General features: G+C 43.6%; 1 protein-coding gene across 1 annotated transcript in view; it reads left to right on the top strand.

Moving 5' to 3' along the window:
- Window positions 1–13,260, top strand: part of SCML4 (Scm polycomb group protein like 4) — a gene marked incomplete at its 5' end in the record, with an annotated part of 42,255 nt that overhangs the window by 14,869 nt on the left and 14,126 nt on the right. The gene's annotated exons all lie outside the window — the stretch shown is intronic.

Here is a 13,260-nt window from a genome sequence, read left to right as displayed (position 1 = left end):
CTGGCCCCACACAGCCCCCATGGAGCTGGGACATGCCTGCATCTGCAATCAGAGGCTGGAAAGCTGTCCTGGAGCCTTACTATGGCATTGCAGATGCTAATTTAGAAAAAAGAAATATGTAAATTGTGGGTATGAGCTTTCAGTTAACCTGCAGGGTTCCCCTTGACTTAAAATATTTTTCCTTTTATTTTATTAACAGCATTGTGAGTGTTTGGGGATGACACTGTCTCTCATTCAGTTTAATGACAGATCCATGCTGGCAAATGAGAGAAAGGTGTTTTAGTATCCACAATCATGGTTTTTGAATCATTTGTTCACCAAGGACCCCCTCAGTGTGTGCTTTGCTTACCAAAGGAGGGAGAGGGCTGTGCACAAGGTGCAGAAATCATCCTTTTGTACAAAGAAATCCAGCTGCCACTCTTACACATAGGGGAAGAAAGGCAGGAGCCCAGATTGGAAAGCAGTGCTTTTCTTTTCTCTCCACTAGGACATTTGCAGCAAGCTGAATGCTTCTGAGAGGTCAAGGGATTTCTGTAGCACCGAGCAAGTGCAGCCCAGGAGACCTGGCATTTGCTTCTGCATTTGCATTTTAATTTGCATGTACATTTGCATTTACTTTCTCACGGCAGGGCTGTGTGTGAGAGAAGGAAATTCCACAACCAGAGTTTTTACAGTTGCTGTTACACTCTGAGCATCTCCCTTCCCACAAAATTCCAGTGCAGATGTCCCTGACACCATCCTCCCTGGATGTCTCCAAACACTGAGGATGGGCAAAACATTATTTTTTCCCTCAAACTAAACAAGAGATGTGGGTGTAGGCAAGGCTTCTTTCCTGGGTCTCCCACTGTGGGGTGGGGTGTTTGTGCAATCAGTAGTCCCCCAGAAGCAGCATGGGCTGGGCAGCCTGGGCTAGTCACGTAGGTTTAGATTGGCTATGAGGAAGAAATTCTTTAGTGTGAGAGTGATTAGGGACTGAAATAGGTTGCCAGGAGAAGCTGCAGGTGCTCCACCCCTGGAAAGCCAGGTTGGATTGAGGCACTGAGTCTGTGTTTAATACTGCATTGCCTAAATCTCCTTCCAGCATCTCTCTGCAGCAGGGTTAGTACGAGGGCTCCTCTGCTACACAGAGTTTCCCATAGTGCAATGAAAAGGAGGAGCTGTGCTGCAGATGGGTCTGCACCTGGGGGCACCTGTTGGGATAAAACTCACACGGAAGGAGCAGCACCATAAAAAGCACCACAGGAAGCCATGCAAAGCAGCCACATTTTTCATTGTTTCTGTTCCCCATCTTGTAATCGAGATGTCCTTTCTTTTAAAATCATGTGCTTTTCAGCCCCTTTGCACCAATGAATCTAATCCATGTATTGACTTTGGTGCAGTTATTCTTGATTTACACTGTCAGAAGGGAGAGGAGAAGCCAGCATCGTGTCCACTCATATTAATCCACCTACCCCACACAGGAGCCACCTTTTAACCTTGTCCCAAAGCACATGCCCTTAAACCATAATTCACCTGTGCTCACAGCAAGCTGCCAGATGCTAATGGCTGTGTACAGGCTAGGTGGGATTTGTTGACATAGGCATATATCACTTACAACTATGTTTTACATGCCCAGGAAGTGCACACTCATCAGGCTGTGCCTAGGGCTGGCCTCTGCACTGAGCCTTGTTGGCTGTGCATTACCCTCCCTGCACCTGAGCCCCACGCTCTGCCTGCCTTGCCAAGGCCCTTCACCTGTCTCATGTCTCACATGGGACATTCCCCAGGCCTCTTTCTCAGTTGTGAAGGGACTTTGGTTCATGAGAGTGATTTGTGGGATGACTCCCAGGCCTTCATCTGGGAAATGCCCAGCTTCTGGTCTGCAAATCCTGAGATGTTACCTGTCACCACAGCACATGGGTTCAAGGACCTGCACCCCAAAATTTTCCATGGGAGTGGTAGAGTGGTTTGAGTCAAATGATGGCAGGACCTGCATGACCTGTGCAGAAAACTCTGTGAAGTGGGGCAGGGGCTAAGTGATGGGAAGCCAACAGAGATCCTGTGAAGATCCTCCACTCTGCATCCAGAGTTCATAATTTGTTTCACGTTCAGCTAATGGAGGCTTGGATAGGAGCATGTAAAAGGTACTTTTCTAGGACGCCTACATGCTCTTGACATGCACCTATGAGATATTAGATTTTTCTTCAGAGGAAACCATGCTTGCTAAAAAGCTTCTGGCTAACCTGATGGTCAGCTCAGGAAAGGAAGAAGCTTCTCTTAAGTGAGAAGCATGAAGTTTGACATCTACTTTCCCTTTCAGTCAGTCATTTCCTTGCTCTTTCTGTCCCAAACCTTGGGGTTTGACTATTTTGTGCTGTCGGACAATTGTTGTCTCCACATAGAGCATGGCAGCACGTGGCTGCAGCAAAACTTTATGCAAGAATTTTGGTGGCCACCCTGTATTATTCTTATCATGGGGGAAGACAGAAAGGTCTGTGAGTAATGTCCCCTGCTACTCTCCCCATGGACAAGTCAAATTTGGAAGCATAGATAGCATATGGAGTTCCCTACCACTGTCCACAGGAGAACAGCTTCTCTTCTTGTGACACTGGCTGGAAGCAGGGCTCTATATGGGGCAGAAGCACAGCAGGACACTAGTGCTCTGTCTGTAGGAAGGTGGGCTCTTCCTATCCACAAGCCCTTGAAAAGCTGGTATGGAAAGCACAATAGCAATGCACAATAGAAGTGTGACTAAGTAGGCAAGACACTGGCCTGGGAACTGGATTTTTATAAGAGACTTTCCCATTGACTATGTGGGTGAGCCACTCTTTCCTGCTGTGCCTTTATTTGAGTATGTGCCAAAGGAGGGCAATAATTCTTGCCAACATGTGCAAAGCCCTTCTAAAGAAGCTAGGAAAAAAAAAGGATAATATGAAAGAAAACCACATATTATTACAATCAATATTTTCTGTTGCAAGCACCAAATAAACAGCAGCTCAGAAGTTTCGAGCCCTCAGAGGGTAAGAAAAATGTTGTCTTTCCCCTTTCTAGTACTATGGCTTGTTTAATCTTGTCTTGTTGCATGCTATGAGGAACAGTGCTCCTGGCTTCTCAGCACACTTGGAATAAATGGCTTTTATGGCTATCAATAGCTTCAGCGCTCCTCAGCATTTAATTATCTGCAAAGGCCATTTATTGCCTCATATATTCCTCTACCATGATCATTATCCTTTAAACAATAAATAAAACATTAAGGTCACTCTTAAAGAGGGAGCAGAGACATCCAGCCACAACAAAGTATAACATAAAAAGTTTATATGATCTTTGGGGCTTTTGGATTGATGGCAGCAGCTGCAGTACAGTTGAGAAAGGTTGGGATGGCTTCTTTCCCTTTCTTTCTTTCTTTCTTTCTTTCTTTCTTTCTTTCTTTCTTTCTTTCTTTCTTTCTTTCTTTCTTTCTTTCTTTCTTTCTTTCTTTTTTTCTTTCTTTCTTTCTTTCTTTCTTTCTTTCTTTCTTTCTTTCTTTCTTTCTTTCTTTCTTTCTTTCTTTCTTTCTTTCTTTCTTTCTTTCTTTCTTTCTTTCTTTCTTTCTTTCTTTCTTTCCCTTCCTCCCTTCCTCCCTTCCTCCCTTCCTCCCTTCCTCCCTTCCTCCCTTCCTCCCTTCCTCCCTTCCTCCCTTCCTCCCTTCCTCCCTTCCTCCTTCCTCCCTTCCTCCCTCCTCCCTTCCCTCCCTTCCTCCCTTCCTCCCTTCCTCCCTTCCTCCCTTCCTCCCTTCCTCCCTTCCTCCCTTCCTCCCTTCCTCCCTTCCTCCCTTCCTCCCCTTCCTCCCTTCCTCCCTTCCTCCCTTCCTCCCTTCCTCCCTTTCCTCCCTTCCTCCCTTCCTCCCTTCCTCCCTTCCTCCCTTCCTCCCTTCCTCCCTTCCTCCCTTCCTCCCTTCCTCCCTTCCTCCCTTCCTCCCCTTCCTCCCTTCCTCCCTTCCTCCCTTCCTCCCTTCCTCCCTTCCTCCCTTCCTCCCTTCCTCCCTTCCTCCCTTCCTCCCTTCCTCCCTTCCTCCCTTCCTCCCTTCCTCCCTTCCTCCCTTCCTCCCTTCTTCCCTTCCTCCCTTCCTCCCTTCCTCCCTTCCTCCCTTCCTCCCCTCCTCCCTGCCTTCCTCCCTTCCTCCCTTCCTTCCTTCCTTCCTTCCTTCCTTCCTCCCTTCCTTCCTTCCTTCCTTCCTTCCTTCCTTCCTTCCTTCCTTCCTCCTTCCTTCCTTCCTTCCTTCCTTCCTTCCTTCCTCCCTTCCTTCCTTCCTTCCTTCCTTCCTTCCTTCCTCAGCACCACCCCAAAGTAGCAGAGATTTTAGCATTCAGACCCTTTAAGGCTAGATCAGAAGAAACTAATAAAATATACACTAAGAAGCAAATCCTAGCAGGAATAAAAATAAGAGATGGATGGAAGAGAGGAAATTCAGCTGTGATGTATTTTGCCTGGACTCTATAGAAATGGCAGAATTGCATTAATTGAACTTTCTGACCTTTGAGTTGTGAGATTAGTTTGCTAGCTCACAAATGAAGATTCTCTTCCTTGAAGTTTATGAAATTGTATCTCTTTGTGGATGCTATGCAATGAAGCTGTAAGTAGACATCCCTTCAGCAGCCAGCCCAAGGGAAATCCTCCTTCCCACATTCTGCTGGGCTGCTTTACCTTCTCTGACTTGAGGGGGTGCAAGGAAGTTCATCCCTTTTGAAAAGTTACCCCTGGGGGGTAGACACTCTACTCTCAGCAGTGAATAAGGAAAAGCCCAAAGGCCCTTTTGTCCTTCAGCCCAAGATGTGCTCAGTGCCACAGCACAGACACTGACAGTGCTGGATATTGCCTGGGCTGCAGCCATGGAGCTTAGAAAAGAGAGTCAAGCCATGAAATAGAATTTAAGGATGCTTTATTTCTCCATATCAAAGGGTATGCATAAGAGAAGTGGATGAAATGATGGGCATAAATGCATGAGGCATGATGGATGAGATCATATCCACTACAGAAAAGAATACCCCTGGGTATATGCATTTAATTCAGGCTTTACAAGCAGTTATGTGGAGGAAGCATGGACACTTTCAGAGCCCTAGTCAGGTAAATCATGTGTAGTTACTCTGTTTTAGCTCCAGGTTTAGCTTTAACTTTGTTTTAGCTGGTTAAGACCTTTCCCTAGAGCTATATGATTCCTTTAGGAGATACCTGGACTTAGTAGTCCAGGCTTTTATCTTAAATAGCTTAAATTAAAGTTAAAAAGGGAATTTCTATTCCTAAACTTTTAAAATATTGATCCAAATACCTGTGATCCAGTATACCAGTATTTCAAGCAGCCAGATGAGTGAGTCATTAGCCAGAAGTGGTGATGGGAAACCTGTGCAAGTGCTGCAAGAATAAACCAATATGAGTCACCTGTTTTTTCAAAGATGAAAGTGGGAAAAAAGGTGAACCTCAAGATCCAGCACTTATTAAGTTAAAGATAAAGATAAAAAAGGTAAAACAAGAGAGGTTTTGGAAGAAAGGGGAACTTTTGCTTGTGAATCTGGATGAGAGGGCCCTTGCTTTTGGGAGTGCCTATATTGTGGTGCTTGTGGCAAGTTCTGGGTTTGCACCTCCATGGCAGGAAGCAGAGACAGCTGAGAGTGGAGAAAGGGAATCTGGTATTTAGGCTATTTCATTATGACAGGTTTCAAATCAGATTCAGATTTTTTTCACAGGACATTACTGATTTTTGCTTGGATGTTCTTCAGTTTTTCAGCTCAGTTTTTCACCTTCCTCATACTGCTCTTTCTTAGCCCTTTGCCATCTTCCCTCCCTTATCTGTCTTTATCTACCTTCTGTTTCTATCCTTTCCCAGTTCACTACAAAACAAATGGAAACCTACAGACAGTGGCATTTCCATTTCCATGGAAATAAAACATCCACTGTTTTTTCTTGATAAGTCTTGGCCACTGTTTAATCAACAGTGCTCCCCAGTTCCTTAGGATTTATTTGTTTGCAGTAATTATACAGAATACATCAAAATGCCTTTCATAAAGTAGTAGCACACAGCATCTGCCTGAAGAACATTAATCTGTTGGCAAAATGAGTGCAAAGCAGGGGATTAAAGCAATTAAGAGAGCACCAGAAGCAAATTATTGGTGGTGATGTGCAGTTTGGTGTTTGTGCTGGCCATGGGCAGCAGTGAGCAAGGTAAGGGTGCAAGGCAAGGAGCTGCACCTCCAGCAGCTGGGTAAGAGAAGTACATCCTCTGACTGAAAATGAGCTGCAAATTGTGGCTTGGGGAATCAGGTACTTTGTGTTTGGTTTCTTCATAGAAAAGAAAAGGGCTCTGTAGGATCATGGAAAGAGGAGGGGAAAAAAAGGCTCAACCAAGGGGAATTGCTGAGGTCCTAGCTGCTGGGATTGAGGTCAGCCAGGGATGTCACAAGCAGAGAAGACAGGAAAAGAAAGATTTTGTGAAGGGGAGCTAAGACTTCAGGGCTCATAGATGTTGTACTTATATGGCAGAAGAAATATCAGACGGATATTCTGATATCAGAATATCAGCAGAGCAGCAGCACTGGGCAGGGAGAAATGAAGCAAAGACTTTATAAAAGATCTTATACCTGCATACAAACACATGCACAGGCTCATGCTTTATATGTACTATTCTACCTAATTTCTGGATGAGATTATCATATTTAATAATGAGCAAACACAGCTTATTTTGCAGTCGCTGCGTTTTGCTGTAGACATCTCACTTCTTGTATGTTTGTTTTTCAAACAATAAAAAAAACTACTGTTAAATATTTTAAGACAATACTAAGCAGTATGATTCAGGGACATTCATCATGATGGTAGCAAAACAGAGAATCACAGTATAGAATACCTTGAAATTTTCAAATAACTCAGTAATTTTCATCTAGTCTATTCTGTATACAGCTTTTTTGTGACTTCTATCAATGCTGATTTATAGGGATATGGAGTGCATTATAAACTACCTTGACAGAAAAACCCCTCTAGCTACTGCTAGAAGCTGGGAACTGAAAGGATCGATCACAGCCTCTCCCATCTCCCTCTGCCATTGCAGAACCATTGCTGTGCTAAGACACAAAACTGTACAACCCTGATAAATCTTCTTTTCATGATGTACACTTTGGTATAACATAAAGAAAAGAAAGAAGGGAAGAGAAAGGAGGAGCAGGTCTGAAATCAGGTGGAAGAGACCAAAAGAAGACTTTTTCTACAACCTAGATACCAATGTCATTGAAATCCCTTTGCCTTCACTCGTGTGTGTGCCTAAACAATTTGCCTGTGCTGTAACATAGAACTAAAGCCTCTATATAGTAACAAAATACATTTACTCAATCCTCCCCAAGCACTTTAAAAATGGAAAAAATTCCTCAATGGGTTATTTATTCACATGAGCACCTTTTATTATTAAATCTAATATATTTGTCAGCAGCTAGCTTTTGAATTTACTCTACCTTTTTATTCAGTTTGGACAATAAAACCATGTTGATCTGTTCCCAGCTGGTTTCATTCCCTGGTTCTACTGCATTAAGCACAATGTGGCTGTTGTCTGGGCTGCAAACACTCAAGGGAAATTGTTTAAATAATGAAAAAAAATTGCTTATGCTGAAGACCTAATCAGGACAACATTGGATTTTGGAAAATTCTCTTAAAAAAATTTAGATTCTTGATGTTAACAGACTGGCAGCTTCTCCTTGGGGGACTCAGCATTTCAGTTACTGCAAAATATTTTCTAGCAGCTAGGACACAGCTAGAAAATAGCTGGATGATACACGGTGCAGTAAAGCCTCAGACTAAACCCTGGAGAATTCATTTCAGGCTTTATCTCCACAGTATGACCATAGTTTCAGTGTTCATAATATCTGCATTCACAAGTGAATGAGGCATATTTACATTTTCCTGTTCTGACTGACTACTAAGCCCCCCCTTTCCCCCTGTGGATGCAACTGTGTGTTCCTCTAAGCCATGCAAATGTTCTCCCATAGACTAAAAACCACAGGCGTGCCAGCCTGGCCTCTGCTGGGGCTGCCCTGGGCTGCCTCACTCGCTGCCTCTGCAGCATCCCCAGGATGCTGTGACTCCCTGGGGAGCTGTGTCCGTGCCACTCCTCCTTGGCCAGCAGCGAGCAGCAGGGCTCTGCTGCCACAAAGCAGATGTCACTCCCCAGAATGTTCTCCTTGTCAGACACGCCACAAGGGTTGGTGTGGACAAGGGCTGCTCCTTGCCCAGCTGTGTAGAGGCAGATGTGTGCACCAGAGAGTGATGCTGACACGGTACAGAAACATCTGCTGAGGAGTGACATCATATTTTCATTGTGCTGTGTGTCTGGATGGGCAGTGGAGCTAAAAGGAATGGGCTGGTGCTGTAGTCCCAGAGTAAATCACAGCAGCCAGGGCTGGAAAGTCTTAATCTATCACAGGAGTATCTTATCTTTGGATAAATGCATGCAGGCTCAAACTGCAGGGAAGATAAGGACCATGGTACATTCCTGACTGGACAGAAATGTGTGAGGCTGTTTGGAAGGCGCTGAAAAAAAATCTTTTAAAATCTTTTAAAAGTTGATGTTTAAAACAGAAGATGGCAGTTCCGAGCCAAGGTGTACCTTTCACAATCTTAAATACTGTTTATACCTTTCTGCTCTTTCCCTCTCTGGTTTAAGCTAGACTGAAATGATGGTTAAACTCATATGAAGGATTTCCTCCTGCATTTCAGCATTTGCTTTTTGTGTTTCCCCACTTGTATTTTTCCTTTCATGAAGGCTGAGAGGCAGGATTTCTGAGCTGCTGATGCTGCTTAAAATTGTCCCTTCCCCTCTCCCTTCCCCTACTCCTCCCTCTCCCATCTCCTCCCACCCCTACCACCTCCTCGATAGGGCAAATGCCATCCTTGTGCAGGGAGCAGGAGCCAGGCTCAGGAACTATAAAATACAGGCAGAGATTAAACCATACAAAGAAGGAGCCTCCCTATAGGATTTTGAGACTGTGGCTGGCTCATCTCAAAATGACTGGAGATGAAAAAAGGCTGTCCCTGGCTGGGAGAAAGGATAGGTCTGAGGAAGCTATGATATCATGCTGCTTAAAATATGGAGTTCACATCTGGTCAACCCATTATAGACAATATATGGTAGCACTTTAAAAGGTACAGGGAAGGGTCAGAGGGCAAAACCCATCACTAAATGATAGGAAGAATAGGAGACGACAGAAAAAAGGAATAGTGGGGGCAGACAAAAGAAAGACAGAAATAAATCTGTATTGACTGTGAGGAAAAGAAGTTAATGGGGAATTTAATTAAAGAAAATACAAATGATTGAGCATTGCAGGTGGTAAAGTAAAAGGTTATGAAATGACATTAAAGTATAGTCCTAGAAGAAAGAGCAGTTGTCCTGAGAAGCTACTGGTGAATAAAAGAAGAACTCCCTGTTTTGGGGATCAGTGTCCAGCATGCTCAGAGGAGGGACTGTGGGTCTCCAGCAGTGCCCCAGGCAGCCTTCACCCAGATGCAGCCACTGTGCAGGCTATGGCTGTTAACTGGGAAAAGGGACTCTGGTCCCACCTCACTGCCTGGCCTTGGGCTTTGCTCTCCAAAGAGCAATCTGGGGATGAACCCAGAAAAAGGCTTGGGCTGAATCAATGAAAGTGTGAGATGGGTGGAAGGGGAACAGGCTGGGGAGAAAATGGCTATGAAAATCATCTGTGTGGGAGGAGAGAAAATAGAAAAGAGAGATAGGGAAATAACTGGCAAAATGGGGAAAGGGTGATGATGTAGGTACAGGAAAGCAGTATTAGAACAAAGTCAAGATAGTGGTACTATGAAGGAAGAAGAAGTAGGAAGAGATGGCAGGGAAGAACAGAGTGAGAGGTACCTAGGGGGTATAAGAGAATGGAGCCTGAGACAGGTAAAGGGAGAGAAAGATGTAACATGAGCAGTGATGGGGAGCAGCAGCAAGTAGGAAAGTGGTGCAAGGAATGTTTGGCCCAGGAGCAGAGTAGGCAGAATAGAGTGCTTCTGATGTGTACAAGGAGATTTTGCCTATAGCAGAGATTCTAACAAACTCAGTTTAGGCTTTTTTTTAATATGTGGAAGAAAAAGTAAGAGATTAGATCTACTCAGGAAAAGGTCAGCTAGGGATCATCTTTCCTGTGTATATACTATTTTTAATTTCCTGTTTGACTTGAAATTGGTTTTCGTTTGCTTTCCTAATGTACAATGAGAGTCAATTCTTTTGTCTTTGTGGAGTGTCTCTATTCCCAAAGGCTCAGTGTTCTGCATTCACACCTGCAGTGTGCATCCATGTGGCATTCTGCAGTGGCAAATGAGCACTGCTGGGGCAAAGAACTCCACGTGTTTGTTACAGAAGAGAGAGACAAAACAAGTGTTTTCCTTCATCCTAACAGAGAACTGAGGTCCAGAGATAACCTGACCAAGGTCACTCCAGAGGTTTGCAGCAGAGCTGGGATAGCTGCAGATTCTCAGGCTCTTTTAACTCTCAATTGACCCTTCTTCAAGAATTTGGCTAGGAATCTTACAGACTGCTACTTTTAAGAAGCTCAGCTAAAGAAATGAGCATTTTTTTATTGGGATGGCAATTGTGGCTTTTTTTCTCTCCTTTGCTGCATTTTAAGGTGTGCTGGGTGTAACAGCCTTGGGCTTTTCAATCTGCTGCCTGTGGACCATTCCTGGAAAGGAAAACTATGCCAAAATGGCTTAAGCATCTCAGGGTGGTGAACAGTTGTAATGGAGCAAAAGCTTGAAACAGCTTTCTCATAAATCCTGCTTTAAAGCATCATTACTAGTTTCTCACTAATATGTGGAACTATCTACAAAATAAAATATTAAAGTGTATCAGAATACAGAAGGGCTAAGCTACAGGTTTATTAACTGTTGCATTTTCAACCCCAATAGAGACTTATATTTTCTTCCATTGTCTCAGAAAAATTGTTTTTTACCTAATTGGCCAAAGTGGGATTAGAAGCTGTGATGACCATACACTTCAAAAAGCCTTCTGGGAGCTTACAAAATGCAGATATTTTTGTGCACATCATCAATGGAACCTCAACTCACACAGCTTCTCAGTGGTGCAAAGTAACAGAGCTGGAAAAATAGGAACACAAAGAGCTTCCACTGGGTTTTTTAGTTTTTGGGCAGTGGGCTGCTTGAGACGATCCCTGCTCCCCCTGGTCATGGAGACATATAATGAAGACATTAATATGACTTTTCAAATTCCCAGAGCACCTTCCACTGGGGAATGTTTCATGCAGTAATGAACAGAGGCTCTGGCTTGTTCCATGGCAATAGGCATCATTACTCCCATTTTGGAGCCCAAAGCAGAGACGTGGAATAAGTTGATCTAGATCAAGAAAGGAGTCTTAGGCAAGGTTAGGAACAGAACTGACAGAGGTTGGCTCCTCTTTGTAGTCTTGTACCCAATTCATGGATGTCTTTCTTTCCACAGGGAGATTGTATCTGTACATGTCTGATTTCACACAGACTGTTGAGACAGTCTGACATCCATCAAAAAATCCGTGGTGTCTGCTCAAAAATTTTGGAGTAATTTACATCCATGGCAATAAAAGCTGTATGCTGTTTATTTAGCAGGGCTCTTTTAATGTGCTGTTTGTTGTTTTGATAGTCTATGTCTTCTTCATATTGTAATCATATTAAAAGAGCATTCTTTTCCTGGAATAAAGAGGTAATGATTCACAAGAGGCATAATTATTCCATGCAGTGCAGGCAGGATGCTGCAGAAAGAGCCATCTTCTTTATGCATAAGAGGCTTTTATTGCAAGTGTTCTACACAGTAATTAAATTCCTTTGAATGAGGAGGCTTGATTGGATTTTCTTTGGTTTATTGGGAGGAGTTTGAAAAGCAAGGTATTTAGCTCAATCACTATATAATTTTGGCATCTGTTGGAGGTTAGGGAGAAAGGTTCAGAGTGTCTGATTCCCATTTCTCTTATGTGTTACTTTATCTGAACTCCCTTGAATTCAATTAAATTACACCCTATCTGTATTTGTATGAGAATCAAACTCAGAAATTCCTGGCAGAAAGCAGCAGGACACCTGAATGCATGCTGTAAGAATCCAAATCATCTAAGGGAAAAAAGTCTTGCTAAAGGAAAGTTACATATCCAAAAGTGAGGAAATTTCACATTTGCAGCTTTCCTTCAAATCTAATGTTTGCCTAGTGGTGAGTTCAGCCTTGGCCCAGAATGGGACAAAATCTTAAAGACAGAAACACTGAAATAGAACAATTAAAAAAAAAAATCTGTGCTGTGGTCTGACACACAAGCCAAGATGAGGGCATGGAACAACTCCTGGGTATTTGAGTTGTTAAAATAAATCATATTCATTTAACATCACCTACTGTACACAGCTGCCAAATAATGGTTTTTGGGGTTGTTTTTTTTAAGAAAAAGAGTGAAAATGTAGATTAAAAGGAATACTCTGTTATATAGAGCCTCAACATCTATTGACAATGGAGTTTGTGTCTTATGGCATAAATTCCAGCATAAATTCTTCTTGTAACTCAATAAGGCTGCACAATACATCAGGAGGAGAGTGTTGCTCTGGCCAGGAAGTTGATGTGCAACACCACGGGGGAAATTTCATCCTACTCAGATGTCTCTGGAGGGACAGTACATATGATGAGGAAAGTGGCCTTTTCAACAGCCCAGAAAAATGTCATAGGGCAATGGAAGGCACTTCCCTCATCTAGGGGCTCCCTGCCTGCCAGGTGTTAACACACAGTGGGAGTGGGAATCTCTAAAGTTGCCAGCAGGGTCCTGTGAAGGTTGGGTGTCATAGAGGTCTCCAAGGGCTCTGCTTGTATCCCAGTAGTGATACTGGGGCCAGGTGACAGGAGGGCTGGTTTTGCAGGGAGAATGGCAGTGGGAAAAAGGAGGAGGAAGACCTGTGGCCATCTTTTGTGCAGACAAAAAAAAAGCAAATAGGAAAGACTTGAAGATGAGAAGACTGGAGGAGGAAGACAGTGACACAGGCATGGAAGTTCCGGTCCAGATAGTGACAAACCTGAGCCTAAATCTGAGGAGAAATGGCAAAAAAACCCTGCACACTGGAAATCTGGAGCTAGACCTGCCTCATACTGTGCATGAGACCCGCAGGCATAGGGGAATGTAAGTTTCCAAAATAGGTCTTGAATTGCAAAATTTGGTTTATTGCCAGAAATCTGAAAAGCAAGGTATTTAGCTCCCACATACGTGAAAATTGCAATGGAGAGGACAGGAACCAGTGATTTGCTGCTGT

Source organism: Erithacus rubecula (genome assembly GCF_903797595.1).
Source record: "Erithacus rubecula genome assembly, chromosome: 2".
Classification (NCBI taxonomy): domain Eukaryota; kingdom Metazoa; phylum Chordata; class Aves; order Passeriformes; family Muscicapidae; genus Erithacus; species Erithacus rubecula.
This window is presented reverse-complemented; position numbering and strand designations above follow the sequence as displayed.